At 44.9% G+C, this 12709-nt stretch overlaps 1 long non-coding RNA gene across 1 annotated transcript; it reads left to right on the forward strand.

Moving 5' to 3' along the window:
* Positions 1-1005: 1005 nt before the first annotated feature.
* On the forward strand, positions 1006-10444 carry LOC121832640 (uncharacterized). Its single transcript, XR_006076267.2, has 3 exons — positions 1006-1512; positions 6390-6544; positions 10217-10444. It is a non-coding gene; the product is annotated as an uncharacterized LOC121832640 (long non-coding RNA).
* Positions 10445-12709: the final 2265 nt, after the last annotated feature.

Consider the following 12709-nt stretch of genomic DNA (forward strand, 5'->3'; position numbering starts at 1 on the left):
AATAAAAATATATGTGGAGGCTGCCAATAAAAGTTCAATTATTGTACTGTAATAGGCAAGCCTGAAACAGATAGATAGGTAGATAGATAGATGATAGATAGATAGATAGATAGATAGATAGATAGATAGATAGATAGATGATAGATAGATAGATAGACAGACAGACAGATAGATAGATAGATGGCAAAAGTCTGTGAGAACCTAGGCGGTATTAGAGCAATTTTCCAGGTGAAGAAGTGCCAGTGGATATGACAGGTGAGGTATTGTTATGATAATACCTAAGGCAAGGCAGCAACCCCACGAAAGGATAGACAAATCTGAATTAATTTGATCTGATCGGTGAGGTGGCATTTGGATATAATCTTCCTGTATTGTGGAGAAGGCTGCATGCATATTATACCAGGAATGAGCTGGGCGGAAGGAAGGGTATAGACAGAGGACTCAGTGGGAAGAAAGACAAATTACAGGCAAGGTTTCAGGAGAGACTGTGCTTGGCTGTGGAAGGAGCACCCTTGGAAATTGGATTTGTAAACAAATTAAAATCTGAGTTCTTTTCCTGAAGCCTTTAGTGGGTGTTGACAATAAACGCTTAACCTTGGTGGTGGGAAGACTTTGAAACCAGTAATTAGGGGAAAATGGAGGTAGGAAAGCGTATTTTAATTCAGCTTCAACGTTCTGATAAGCCACAGAGAGCATTTCTACCCTGGACTGTGAGCCGAGTGGCCATTTTAGATCCCCAGAAAGGAAGACGTTGGCTTCCCAGGGAATTCTAGACATTGTGCGCTGTCTTGACCTGTGGTCAGCACCTCTGATTAGAAGTCTTCATGGTTACCAAGCCTTGAAAGCACAAAGGAGACCAGAGTGTGCTGAGAGCGTGCGTTTTATTAAGCAGCAGAAACTCAGAATTTGAGCCTGCAGAAAAGCGCCTGCGTGGTCTTTAATGGATTTTTAAAGATGACTAGGGAGGAAATGGGAGCTCAAAGCACGGGAAGGAGAAATTCCCTGAAGGAGCGTTCTGGAGTAAATCAGAGCAACCGAAAGAGTGAACTCCTAGGGCCTGGGGAGGTCTCCTAGGTTTTCAGCTGGACACTTACGGCCCGGTGGGTCCCTGAACACCTGTGCTGTGGGCAGATTCTGACAGAGCAGCTCGCAGGGAGACGGACGGCAGCACCTGAAGTGCTGTTTGCAGGGCAGAAAATTGCTCCCTTTCCGCGCTGGGCTGCCTCGGCGCCCGTCCGTCACGCGCGGCTTCTTACAGCCTCCCGTATAACCATGCCCTTTGTGTGTGCCAGCCTGGCCTCCGTAACGGCATTCCTTGCTCCTCTTTTTCACCGCTGCACAGGCAATTAAGAACAAAGGAAACAAATGAGGTGGCTGTCACCAAACCCGAGTCTATAGGTGACGGACACCCAAGACCAAATAGCCCGAGATGCCGCCACCACGGAAGGAACCTGAAAGCAGGAAAATGACCCTGCTTCCCAGGGATTTTACTTCTGTATTAATTTTCCTGAGGTAAGAGGCTGATTTCAGCTACTTCCTTAAAAAACAACCTTAGTAAGTACCTCTGTTAAGAAGTTTGGCAAACGCTGTCAGTACGATCATGTGTCCGTATGGGGAGGGGATCTCGGTAGGAGAGTCCTGCTTCCATCTTGTAGCACAAGGACTGGAGTTAAACCCATACAGCGGAACTGTATCTGCAGTAGCCCTCAGAGGAGACGCCGTATTGGGCTGACACGTCATGAATCAAACCAGGTAAGATTTCTGCATTAGTGGAGCCTATGTCTTAGGGCCCACCAAATATCATCTCTCCCTCCAACCCATGGAAGCCCCTTCTCTCCCTAGGGCCATATTTACAACTGTCTCCCTCTCCTTTGGATCAACCTTGTAACCCCCTCAGCCTTCTGACTGACCTGAAAACAGCACTCTAAAGAGCAATACCTGTCTTTGTTCTAGACTCAGGTGAAGGGATTGGGATTTCAAGCCACATTGTGGCTTGTGAACATTCAAAGAAGAGGAAGGACTTAGGGCTCCTAAGATAATCATTCCAGGCCTGCCTCTGTGTTAGAATCACCTCAGTGACCTTCAAAAGTGTCTCCATGACGGTGTAATATCCCACATGCTCAATCAGCTAATCTTGGATTGGGTCCAATTTTTGGTATTTGATCAAACTCTACCCACAGTTCAGTTTAATGTACATCCAGGGGTGGACATACATGCTCTAAACTAGAACGCAGCTGATGGGAGACTGGCCTGGAGAACACCTACTGGGGTAAGATGGAGAGGCCTGCGCAGAGACTCTCATGAGTTTGAGTTTCATTCTGTGAAAAATGAGGGTCCACAAAAGACTTTTAAAGTACCTAGGTGGTATAATCTGGTCTCTTAGAAACTATGGTGACAGAGTGGAAGATGTGCTGGAGGAAGAAAAGGCCACGGGCAATGAGACTTGGATAGTATTTGAAGTAGTCCTCGTGAGAGAAGATGCTAGATCTTGTTCAGTCAAGGAACAAGAACTTCCCTGAGGAAACACCAGTCATTTCTTAGCACAGTGCATCACATGGTAACTTGCAGTGCAGGGGTGAGTGAGAGGAGGAACCAACACTCACGTGGGTTCTGGGTTGGTGCTGGTTCAGCACAGGCCACTGCTAACTGGGGATGAAGATCCCCACCACGCCTGTGCTATCCAGGTTAGCTGAGCACTGTGGGTGGGACTCAGACCTGTAAGATCCAAATCACCGTCAAGAGCGTTTTCAGTTTGAAATTCGGTGGCTATGTTGCATAAGCTATCAACACACGCCATTTTCATTTCCATCTTCAAATTCTCTATGCTGTTCAGCCTTTTGTATGGGGTCAAAGATGTCTAGTAGGTAAAGAAAGATGGGACTCAAAGGACATGTCTCACATGCTTCTGATATGCCAGCCTGGTTAAGCTTCCACACTACGGTGTAAGTTATATTCTGTTATATTGATCTGAACTGTGTCCGTAATTTCCCTTCTGCACTTTTGCTTTTACAATCCGCTACACAAAACAACTCTTTTTTTTTAATTTCTAAAAATGAGCTGCCAATGACGATGTTTACTGCAGGCAGTATGTCAGTCTCCTATCAACGAGTGGTTCTTGGTTTATAGGGTAATGCATGGCTGTATTGTCGTTACCACTCCAAGAGTGTGAAAATAAGGCTACAGGGTGTCGATGTCACCTCCACTCTGGGGATGACGACGTGGGCATGGATGCAGAGAGGCTTCCCTCAGTTCTCTGTGGCAAGATAAACTCAGATGTTTTCTGCTTGCTTCTCTGGATGTGCCATGGGTAACCTAGCAGGCCAAGTTAATATTAGCTTGTGTGGGGTTTATGTGGGTGTTTTGTTGCTGTTCAGAGAAATGACCAGTTTACTTGGCTATATTGACAGCTCTACTGTAAAATTTCCTGGCACTAAAGGTCAAAAAGACCCAGTTTTCCTCTGCTTGTTTCTACCCAAAAGAGAATAAATCTGGGAGCTGAATCGCTTCTCTGACAATAATTTATGAATCATGCATCGACTGTGTTTGAATTGAGAAAGGCTTTCATATCCTTTCCATTAGCTCAGATTAAGTTTTCATATAGATGCTGAGAAGCATGCTAGCAATATCCTCAGCTCATTTTTATGAAAATTTTATCAGCACTTTTTTCTGTACTACACTCCAATTGGGATGTCTCAGAATCTAAAGCTCAGCTTTGGACATGAACTTCTCTCAACCTGGCTGGCTGCTGCTCTAAAGGTTTCAATATTTTATGGGCTCTGGCTAACTCAGCCGTGAGATGCGAGCTGCCGAGATTTAAGTCTAATGTAAAATCATGAACGGATGAAAACTGGGATGTCATAAGTAATACATCTACAAGAGTGGGGCACAGTTACCATTTTTAAAAGGGCTTTAAAAAGAAAACAACATTCTCTGTTCTGTCTTTAGGCCCCAAAATGAAAAGCCCCTGAGCTATTGTACTAGCATGGAGCCATATTTCTTGCTTGCTTTTCTTCAATTGCTGCTTAATTGTTGTGGTGGGCTGCTCCTGCCTCCTCCTGCCTCTTCGGGTCCCCCATCCACATGAAAGCTCCTGATCCATGCATTCCAGAGAAATGGGCGCAGCGTGGTAGAGCGCATAGGCCAAACCCATTTTATGCATCTTCCTCTTTTTGTCTCAAAACTGATTTAAAACATTTGGAAAATCTGTCTATTCAGCTAAAGTGTCCCAGTGCATTCTTTCCTAGGAACAGTGGGGTCACACGTGATCTGCCTGATGGACTTTTCGGCTGCAATCTATAGCCATTTCCCTTGAGCCCCACAGAGCGGGCAGAGCAGAGGAGCTCGTAATGGCAGCAATAACAATGCGTTCTTTGTGTGCAAGAATCCAGGGGGAAGAGCCCGGTAGACTGGCTAGTCACAAAACCCATCACTTTGCACTCACTTATTTCTTCATTATGCGCTCTACCCTTAAACATATTTTTAAACAGCAAATAGATTTCTCTGTGAAACACCACCTAAGCATGAAGTGAACAAACACAAAACGTCTCCTTCGGAGATGGCTGTGGCCATTATTGCTCACTGTTAACCTGTTTCAAAGAGGACAGCGGATGTCAGGAACTGCCTGCCTATGCCTGCAGTTGTAGGGAGAGCAATGATTTCTGGACAGGGTTTAAGTCATGCATTCAGAAATGCCACCTGATACATGCACTGACATAAGATTCTCTCTCCAACTCCAAAAATCTAAAATCAACAACCCACTAAAATACCTATAGAATTGTACAAGTACCAAAGACCAGACTGACTAAGTGAAGGGGCCCTTCAGGGTGTGGACCTCCAGCTACCTGGTCAGGTAGGTGACTATGTTAGTCTTAAGAGGCACAGGGACCTCAGGATGTGGGGCTCCCCCATGCCTCATGTCCAAAGTTGCTGGCCAGCCCTTGTGTGGCTCAGCCGGAGCCCAGCCTCTCTTTGAACTGCAGCAACATGGAAAATGCTTGGACGTAAACACATCCTCGAGGCTAGCCGTGGAGTTTCTCGGTCTTCCTCTCCTCTGGCAGAACACTAGTCTCTGTGGCTGTTACGAGGTGAGGCCACGAGATCATTCCTTTCTCGTCCAGTTGCCAGTTAGCAGAGCTTGACCAGAGCTGTGCCGCAGCCCTCAGCCCCAGCTCACCAGACGCAAACCACAGACCAACATTTGTAGGCTGTGAGGGGCGTGTTCTCCGTGAAGGCTGGTGGCATGTCTCTGTTCTCCATTCCCAGCCAGCACCAGGGACAAGGGTTCCGTGGCCGGGCGCTTGTCACTCTGGGGAGGAGGCCGAGGAAGGAGAGGAGAAGGTAGCCTTGAGGGCTGAAGCCCCCCCTCCACTCAGGAGGACCTGCAAAAACTCCAGAGAGGATAGTGAGGACAACAGTGATGAAAGCTGAAAACAAATGTGATTGAAGAAAAGGCAAATTATACCAAGTGTGTATGCGCGTGATATGAGGTGAGACTCAGCAAGAGATACCAAATCACTGCACCTTTCCTCCGAGGTACCCGACGCACAGATGTTCATGGGAGGGAGGGAAAGACACACAGTAATGCCAAGCCCTGGCAGGTGAGATGTCAAAGTTCTGGATTTTAAACCCTGGATGGACATTTCTGTATGCATACCCAAGCAGTGCATGGACCACAGAGCTCAGTTTTCCCCTTACTCTCTCTTCCTCCTCTTCCTCGCCTCCCTTAAAGGCTCCTCTGCTCTCCCCGTGGTCCACCTTTTGACTCTGTCCACATGTTCATGCATGCATACAGTTTAGTTCTAGAGGTGAGAAAAATTCAGCACGTTTGTTTGGGTCTGGTTCTCCTCACATGGCGACCTCCAGTCCCCCCCCCCCTTTTTTCCTGCAAATGTCACAATTTTACTCTTTCCGTTATGGAGAAATAAAAGTCTATAATGTGAATCTAATTATTTGATCTCCTTCTTCAAAATTTACCAATAACTGGTATTTTAATCAGATTAAAAGCCAAACTCCTCAGGCTTGGATAGGGTCTGCTGTCTGAAACCTTTCCTCACTTACCTTTTCTCCCATTCCCAGTGCCCACCTTCCCAGCTCCCTAAGGCCCTGGCCCCCAAGAGCCTCTCTGCTTTAAGACCTGTGCCTGCTGTGTTCATCACCTGGAGCCTTCGCTCGCGGTTGCTCGCGGTTCAGTGAGCTCAGTTCTGCTTAGTTTTCAGGTCCCTGCCTCGTCGTCGTCAGCCCTGCCTGCAGAGGCATGTCCTGGCACTCCCAGCCCTGGTCTCACCTCCGCTTACATCTGCCTATGGAACTCCAAGGTCACCACCACCTCAGCGTCTCTCAGCTGCTGATCTTTTCAATAGATCATGAGCTCATCTGCCTTGTTTCCCCAGCGTCTGACACAGAGCCTGGCATGTGACGGGCCTTCTGAAAACGTCTGGAGAACAAATAAAGGCCTTGCAAGGAAAGGGAGAACATGAGCACGTGGCCTGGACAAACATGCTTCATGCTTTTTCTACGCCCTGTCTGGGTTGAGCCTGCAAATGAGGTCAGTGTTTAATCAATCGGTCCAAAGTGCCTTTAAACTACAGCTTCTCATACGGAGCCCGAGATGAAGGGAATGGAAGTTGGGATTTCCTCAGAAAAAAGCCAACACTGGCACTTCAAACAGGAGACTTGCAGATGAAACATATCCATCCCCTGCCCGTACTGGTCAGTGGGAAGCTCTTAACAGCCCTGAAAAACAATGAGCTACAATTCTCTCTCTCTCTCTCTCTCTCTCTCTCTCTCTCTCTCTCTCTCTCTCTCTCTCTCTCTCTCTCTCTCTCTCTCTCTCTCTCCTTCCCTCCCTCCTTTTCTCTCCCAGAAGCCCCTCTGCCCAAGCAACAATCTTAAGAGGAGGGAAATGCAATTACACCCGTGCCTGTTTAAAATTTAAGAGCACAAAAATGAGTTGAGGTTCTTTTTTTTTTTTTCCTTTTCGCAGGAAACAAATTAGCCCACAGTAGACTTGTGCCTGCAAGCAGCCCGTTTAATTTGGTTACTTCCTATGCCTTGAGGCTAGCTTTCCCCCTCTAATTCTGCCAACTTCTTTCCATATCAGGGCTTATCTCCTTGCTGTCTGCAGAATCGGATGACAAGTGAGAGTCCGAGTTGTATTTTATCTATTTAATCATCCCCGTTGCCTGATCCCAGAAAGTCTAACTAGGGTGATGAGTCATTTTTACAAGCACTGGCTCTCTCATAAATTGAGGCCCAATGGTTTCAGCCAGTGAATTCTAAATGTTTAAACCTACCCCATTAGGTTTATAGCTAAAATTCAATTCATAAAGTTCATGTTTCTGACATGGTTGAGTTGTACAGGATATAGGCACCCCCCCCCCCTACACACACACATATACAACACTTTATTTTGAGTAAAGTGTTGGGTTCTGTTCTTGCATATAGTAAGTCATAATCACTACTATTTTTTTTTGTTATTGTTTCAAGACAGAGTTTCTCTGTGTAGTTTTGGTGCCTGTCCTGGATCTCGCTCTGTAGACCAGGCTGGCCTCAAACTCACAGAGATCTGCCTGGCTCTGCCTCCCAAGTGCTGGGATTAAGGGTGTGTGCCATCACTGCCCAGCAATCACTACTATTTTTTATCATTAATTAAATTAATTAAACTTCAAATGGTCCCTAGCAAAACAAGATGACAGCAATTCCAGGCCAGCCTGGGATAAATAGCATGCAACTTCTGCATTGGCAAAGTCAGGAAGATAAGGTGGCATACACCTCTAATCCTAGCAGTTGGTAGGTTGAGGCAGAAGGATTATTAGTTTGAAGTCAGCCTGGCCTCAAAGCAAGACCCTGCTTCAATAAAACCAAGTGCACAGCTTTCAGGTGGACATGGGGATCCACATGCCATGGTGCCTCACTTGAGACATCAGTGGGTAGTTCTTAGACTTCAGTCAGTGCTGCATCCCCAGGGGGCCTCCAGGAAGGTGTCCTAGGTTGCCAGGTGTCTCAGTACAGAAGAAAAAGCCCTTTGAGCCAAAGGTCCTGAGTCTGACACCAAAATCCTTCTAATGGTCTAGACAAATTTCTCAGTTACTTAATTTCTGTAACTTGCTTCCTCTGTAAAATGGGAACAGATTTCTTTTTCTTTTCTTTTCTTTTTTTTTTTTTTTTGGTTTTTTCGAGACAGGGTTTCTCTGTGTAGCTTTGCGCCTTTCCTGGAACTCACTTGGTAGCCCAGGCTGGCCTTGAACTCACAGAGATCCACCTGCCTCTGCCTCCTGAGTGCTAGGATTAAAGGCATGCGCCACCACCGCCCGGCCAGGAACAGATTTCTTTGTGGTGAAATGCACAAGGCATCTGACTCTGCAAACACATGATGTAAAGAATACCATATGAAGTAAATATATATATATGTATATATATGTATCCTTTCTCAACATTATTAAAAAAATCACCATAACTAACCCAAACACAGAAAATCCTAACAGAAGAAGACACTTAAAAGCGAATGGCAGGGCTGAGGAAATGGCTCTGCAGGTGTCAGGGCGCTTGCTGCAGAAGCATGAGGACTTCAGTTCAGATCCCAGGACCCACATAAGAAGCTTGGCCTGACTGAGCATGCCTATCACCCCAGCACTGTGGACGGGGGTGGGGGTGGGGGGCCGTCTGGTGGGCTGCTGGGGTTGCTGGGGTTGCTGGGGTTGCTGGGGTTGCTGGGGTTGCTGGGGTTGCTGGCCACCAGCCTAGTTCTGTGTTCAGTGAGAGACCCTGCACCAAGACAATAAACAGAGAGTACCAGAGAAGAACACCCACTGCACTTCCCTGGCCGACTCATGTGCGTGGGCACATTCTTACACATACATCACATGCATACAATACACACACACACACACACACACACACACACACACACACACACACACTAAATATTTATATAATGATAATATCAATGGTAATGAGGTCATTAACATGAGCACATACATCACAGATGAATTCACACACAGTGAATATTGATACAATGTTAATAGCAATGTAATGAGGTCATTAACTGTGCATGGGCACATACATACACATATATCACATGCATAACACACAGTTAATATATTGATACAGTATTAATAGCAATGGTAATTGTGGTGATATTGTGTTCCCCAAAATATTGTGCACCCTAATAAACTTATCTGGGGTCAGAGAACAGAACAGCCAGCCACTAGACAGACATAGAGGCCAGAAAATGGTGGCACTCACACCTTTAATCCTATCACTTGGGAGGCAGAGATCCACTCAGATCTCTGTGAGTTCAAAGCCACACTGGAAACAACCAGGCATCACCATGCCTTTAATCCCAGGAAGTGATAGCAGAAAGCAGAAAGGTATATAAGGCATGAAAACCAGGAAATTGATAGAGCCTGGTTAAGCTTTTAGGCTTTTAGTAGCAGTTCAGCTAAGATTCATTCTGGATGAGGACTCAGAGGCTTCCAGTCTGAGAAAACAGGATCAGCTGAGGAATTGGCAAGGTGAGGTGGCTGTGGCTTGTTCTGCTTCTCTGATCTTCCAGCATTCACCCCAATACCTGGCTCCAGGTTTGTTTTTATTAATAAGACCTTTTAAGATTCATGCTACAGGTAATGAGATCATTAACTGTACATGGGCACATACATACACACACATCACATGTGTACAGCACACACACAGTGAATAGTTACACAATGTTCATAGCAGTGGTGATGAGGTCATTTATGAGGTTTCCAGGTATAATGTCGATAAGAGATATTTATATAAAAACAAAACATTAATTGTTTTCCAGGATCATGGCAAGAAGGATCTTGTTGAATGAATAAACACTGGTTATCTGAAGTTTGTCCTGGTGTCTAACTTTGATCACAGCTGGGTTGGCTTTATACATCAGATGATTGATGCATGGGCCAGGAGTCATCCAACTCCTCAGTCTTGCACTTGGCCAGAGCACTCTATTCCCATTTGCAACCTCCAAATCCATGCCCAGTGCCAGGGATAAAGGAAGTTTATGACAAGCATGCTCTTTTAGCTCAGAACTGAAGGACGTTTGGTCCCAGCCAGTAGCCATCTGCCTTTCTTCTCTTCATCTGCCATTATTGGGAAATTCCCTGCTCATCCCTTGATGGTCAGAAAGGTATTTCAGTAAGAATGAATTTTACCTTGTTTATGGCTCCAGTGAGGGCACACTTCTCCTCCTCTGCAGCATGGATCCAGTCCCTTTTACTGTCCCTCGGCTGAAAGAGAAAACTAAACAATGAGACCGTGGTTCAAGAAGTGAATGACTACTGCAGAAGACAGTGTGGAGTGACGGACAAAGGGGACAGCCATCTTGTTGATGTGCACAGAGAAAGGGCATTTGGGTTTTCTTTCTTCCTCTCACCAAGGTGGGGGGGGGAAAGAGTCTGTTAGTAATAAAACTCACAAAGAGTAATCAATGACTGTCTTTGGAGCAGTGGTTGCTGGGCACATTCCAAAAGGCAGGTAGCAGTCTCTTCCCTCCACACCCTGCCCTTCTTGGTCTGCGGGCTGTTCCTGAGAGCAGGATTAGCATCACTCTTCTGACCCGCCCAGAGTTTGGAGGCCGGGTTAACAGCCTTCTTCTTTGCTAGTCTCTCAAAGTTAACTCAGTGAGCCCCTTCCCCTTCTAATGTTTCATCATGCAGGTAAAGCCAGCATAAAGCAAAGGCTTTTAAAACATGGTTGTTTTAAATGCTAGGAAGGATATATATATATATATATATATATATATATATATATATATATAAAGTGTATACATAAAGTACATAGAAACATGCATACCTGCTGCTACGAATGTAAAGTAGACCAGCTACTTAGAAAATCAATATGGAGGTTCCTGAAAAACCTAAAAATAGACCAACAATATGACCATACAGCCCAGCTATAGCAGTCCTGGGAATTTATGTAAAACACTCTAAGTCAACATGTCACAGAGGTATGCACTGTGACACAATTCACAATAGTTAACTTGTGAGATCAGTCTATATGTTCAGCAACACAGGAAAGGAAAGAGAAAATTTTGTTTATACAAAAATAAAGTTTTCATCCATGAAGAAGGAAGTTTTGTCTTTCGCAGGAAAATGGACACAATTGGAGATAGTCATAACAAGAGAATTGAGTAAGTTTCAGAGAAACAAGTAACCCATGCTTTCTCTCATTTGTGGGTCCCAGTCTTTACATGCTGTGGGATGGTCTGTATGTCAAATTGCTCTGATGGGTCAATAAATAAAACACTGATTGGCCAGTGGCTAGGCAGGAAGTATAGGCGGGACTAACAGAGAGGAGAAAAGAAAGAACAGGAAGGCGGAGGAGACACTGCCAGCCGCCGCCATGACAGGCAGCATGTGAAGATGCCAGTAAGTCATGAGCCACGTGGCAAGGTATAGATTTATGGAAATAGGTTAATTTAAGATGTAAGAACTAGATAGCAAGAAGCCTGAGCCATTAGGCCAAACAGTTTAAATAATATCAGCATCTGTGTGTTTATTTTATAAGTGGGCTTTTGGACTGCTGGGGCTTGGTGGGACCTGGAGAGAAGCTCTCCAGCTACATTTACAGATAAAATTATATGTGTATAGGTGTCATGACATAGAAGCCAAGTTGCTTAGGACAAAAGGGACTAATGTGCAGAGAGAGGGACATGGTGAGGGAGAGCATATGTTCAAAGTGCATCATAGACTTGAATGAAATGGCCTTATGGAGCTGTGTACCATGACACATGTTTGCAACACAGTTGTTTTGTTTTCGGACTGTTGAAGGCCAGCCAGAACACGAAGCCCTGGCTGTAGGGTCGGGCGTCTTGGATTCCAGTCCATCGGCTCCTTGCGGGGAGTCAGGTAGACCACTTAACATTTTGGGCCTTAGTGTTTCCAGCTATAAAGTGAGGCAATTGGTCCAGAAGCTCTCTAACTTTCCTCATGGCATAAAAATAAATGGAATCCTTGTATTTAGTGCATCAATTCCATCACTTACGATTGTTTTTGAATTACTAATATATTCTAATGATTCCACTGTGGATGCTAAATTAAAGAGCATTTTAGCTGGCAAATCTTTTTCTAGATTAATTTTCCAAATGATTAAAGGATAAAACAAAAGTCCCTGTTCATCTATAGTTGAAATGGCCACAAATGTGTGTATATCTAAACAAATAAGATAAGGACTGTAAATGGCATTTACAAGCAACAAGGGAATGTTTTTAACATTTATTGTTGCATAAAGAAAAAGAACTATGCTAATGTGTGTAGAGCTGGTAATAACATATGTGCATGACCCATGCACAGCATTGCCAGCAAACTCCATGTGTAGAAATAAGTCATCCATTACTTGGAATTTTCAGATATTAACATAGGAAACAAATAATGAATGTAAACATTTTTTGGGGGGAAATGGCAATTTCAATTCATTTCCACTTGGTTCTGTTGTCTCATGAAGCACATACTCATCCCGACAGTTTCATGGAGGTGGAGTCTAAGTCAGTTTCATCCTCTGTATTCTCATTGTCTTCCCTCAAGATCAATAAATTCCGGGACCTGAGTTATTGCTCTTTCACTGCCATATATCTGTAAGCTTTCAGAGAGAGAGAGAGAGAGAGAGAGAGAGAGAGAGAGAGAGAGAGAGAGAGAGAGAGAGAGAGAGAGAGAGAGAGAATTCTTCTCTGCGCGATGAACAGTTTGCTTGG

This window comes from Peromyscus maniculatus, chromosome 10, assembly GCF_049852395.1.
Source record: "Peromyscus maniculatus bairdii isolate BWxNUB_F1_BW_parent chromosome 10, HU_Pman_BW_mat_3.1, whole genome shotgun sequence".
Lineage (NCBI taxonomy): Eukaryota > Metazoa > Chordata > Mammalia > Rodentia > Cricetidae > Peromyscus > Peromyscus maniculatus.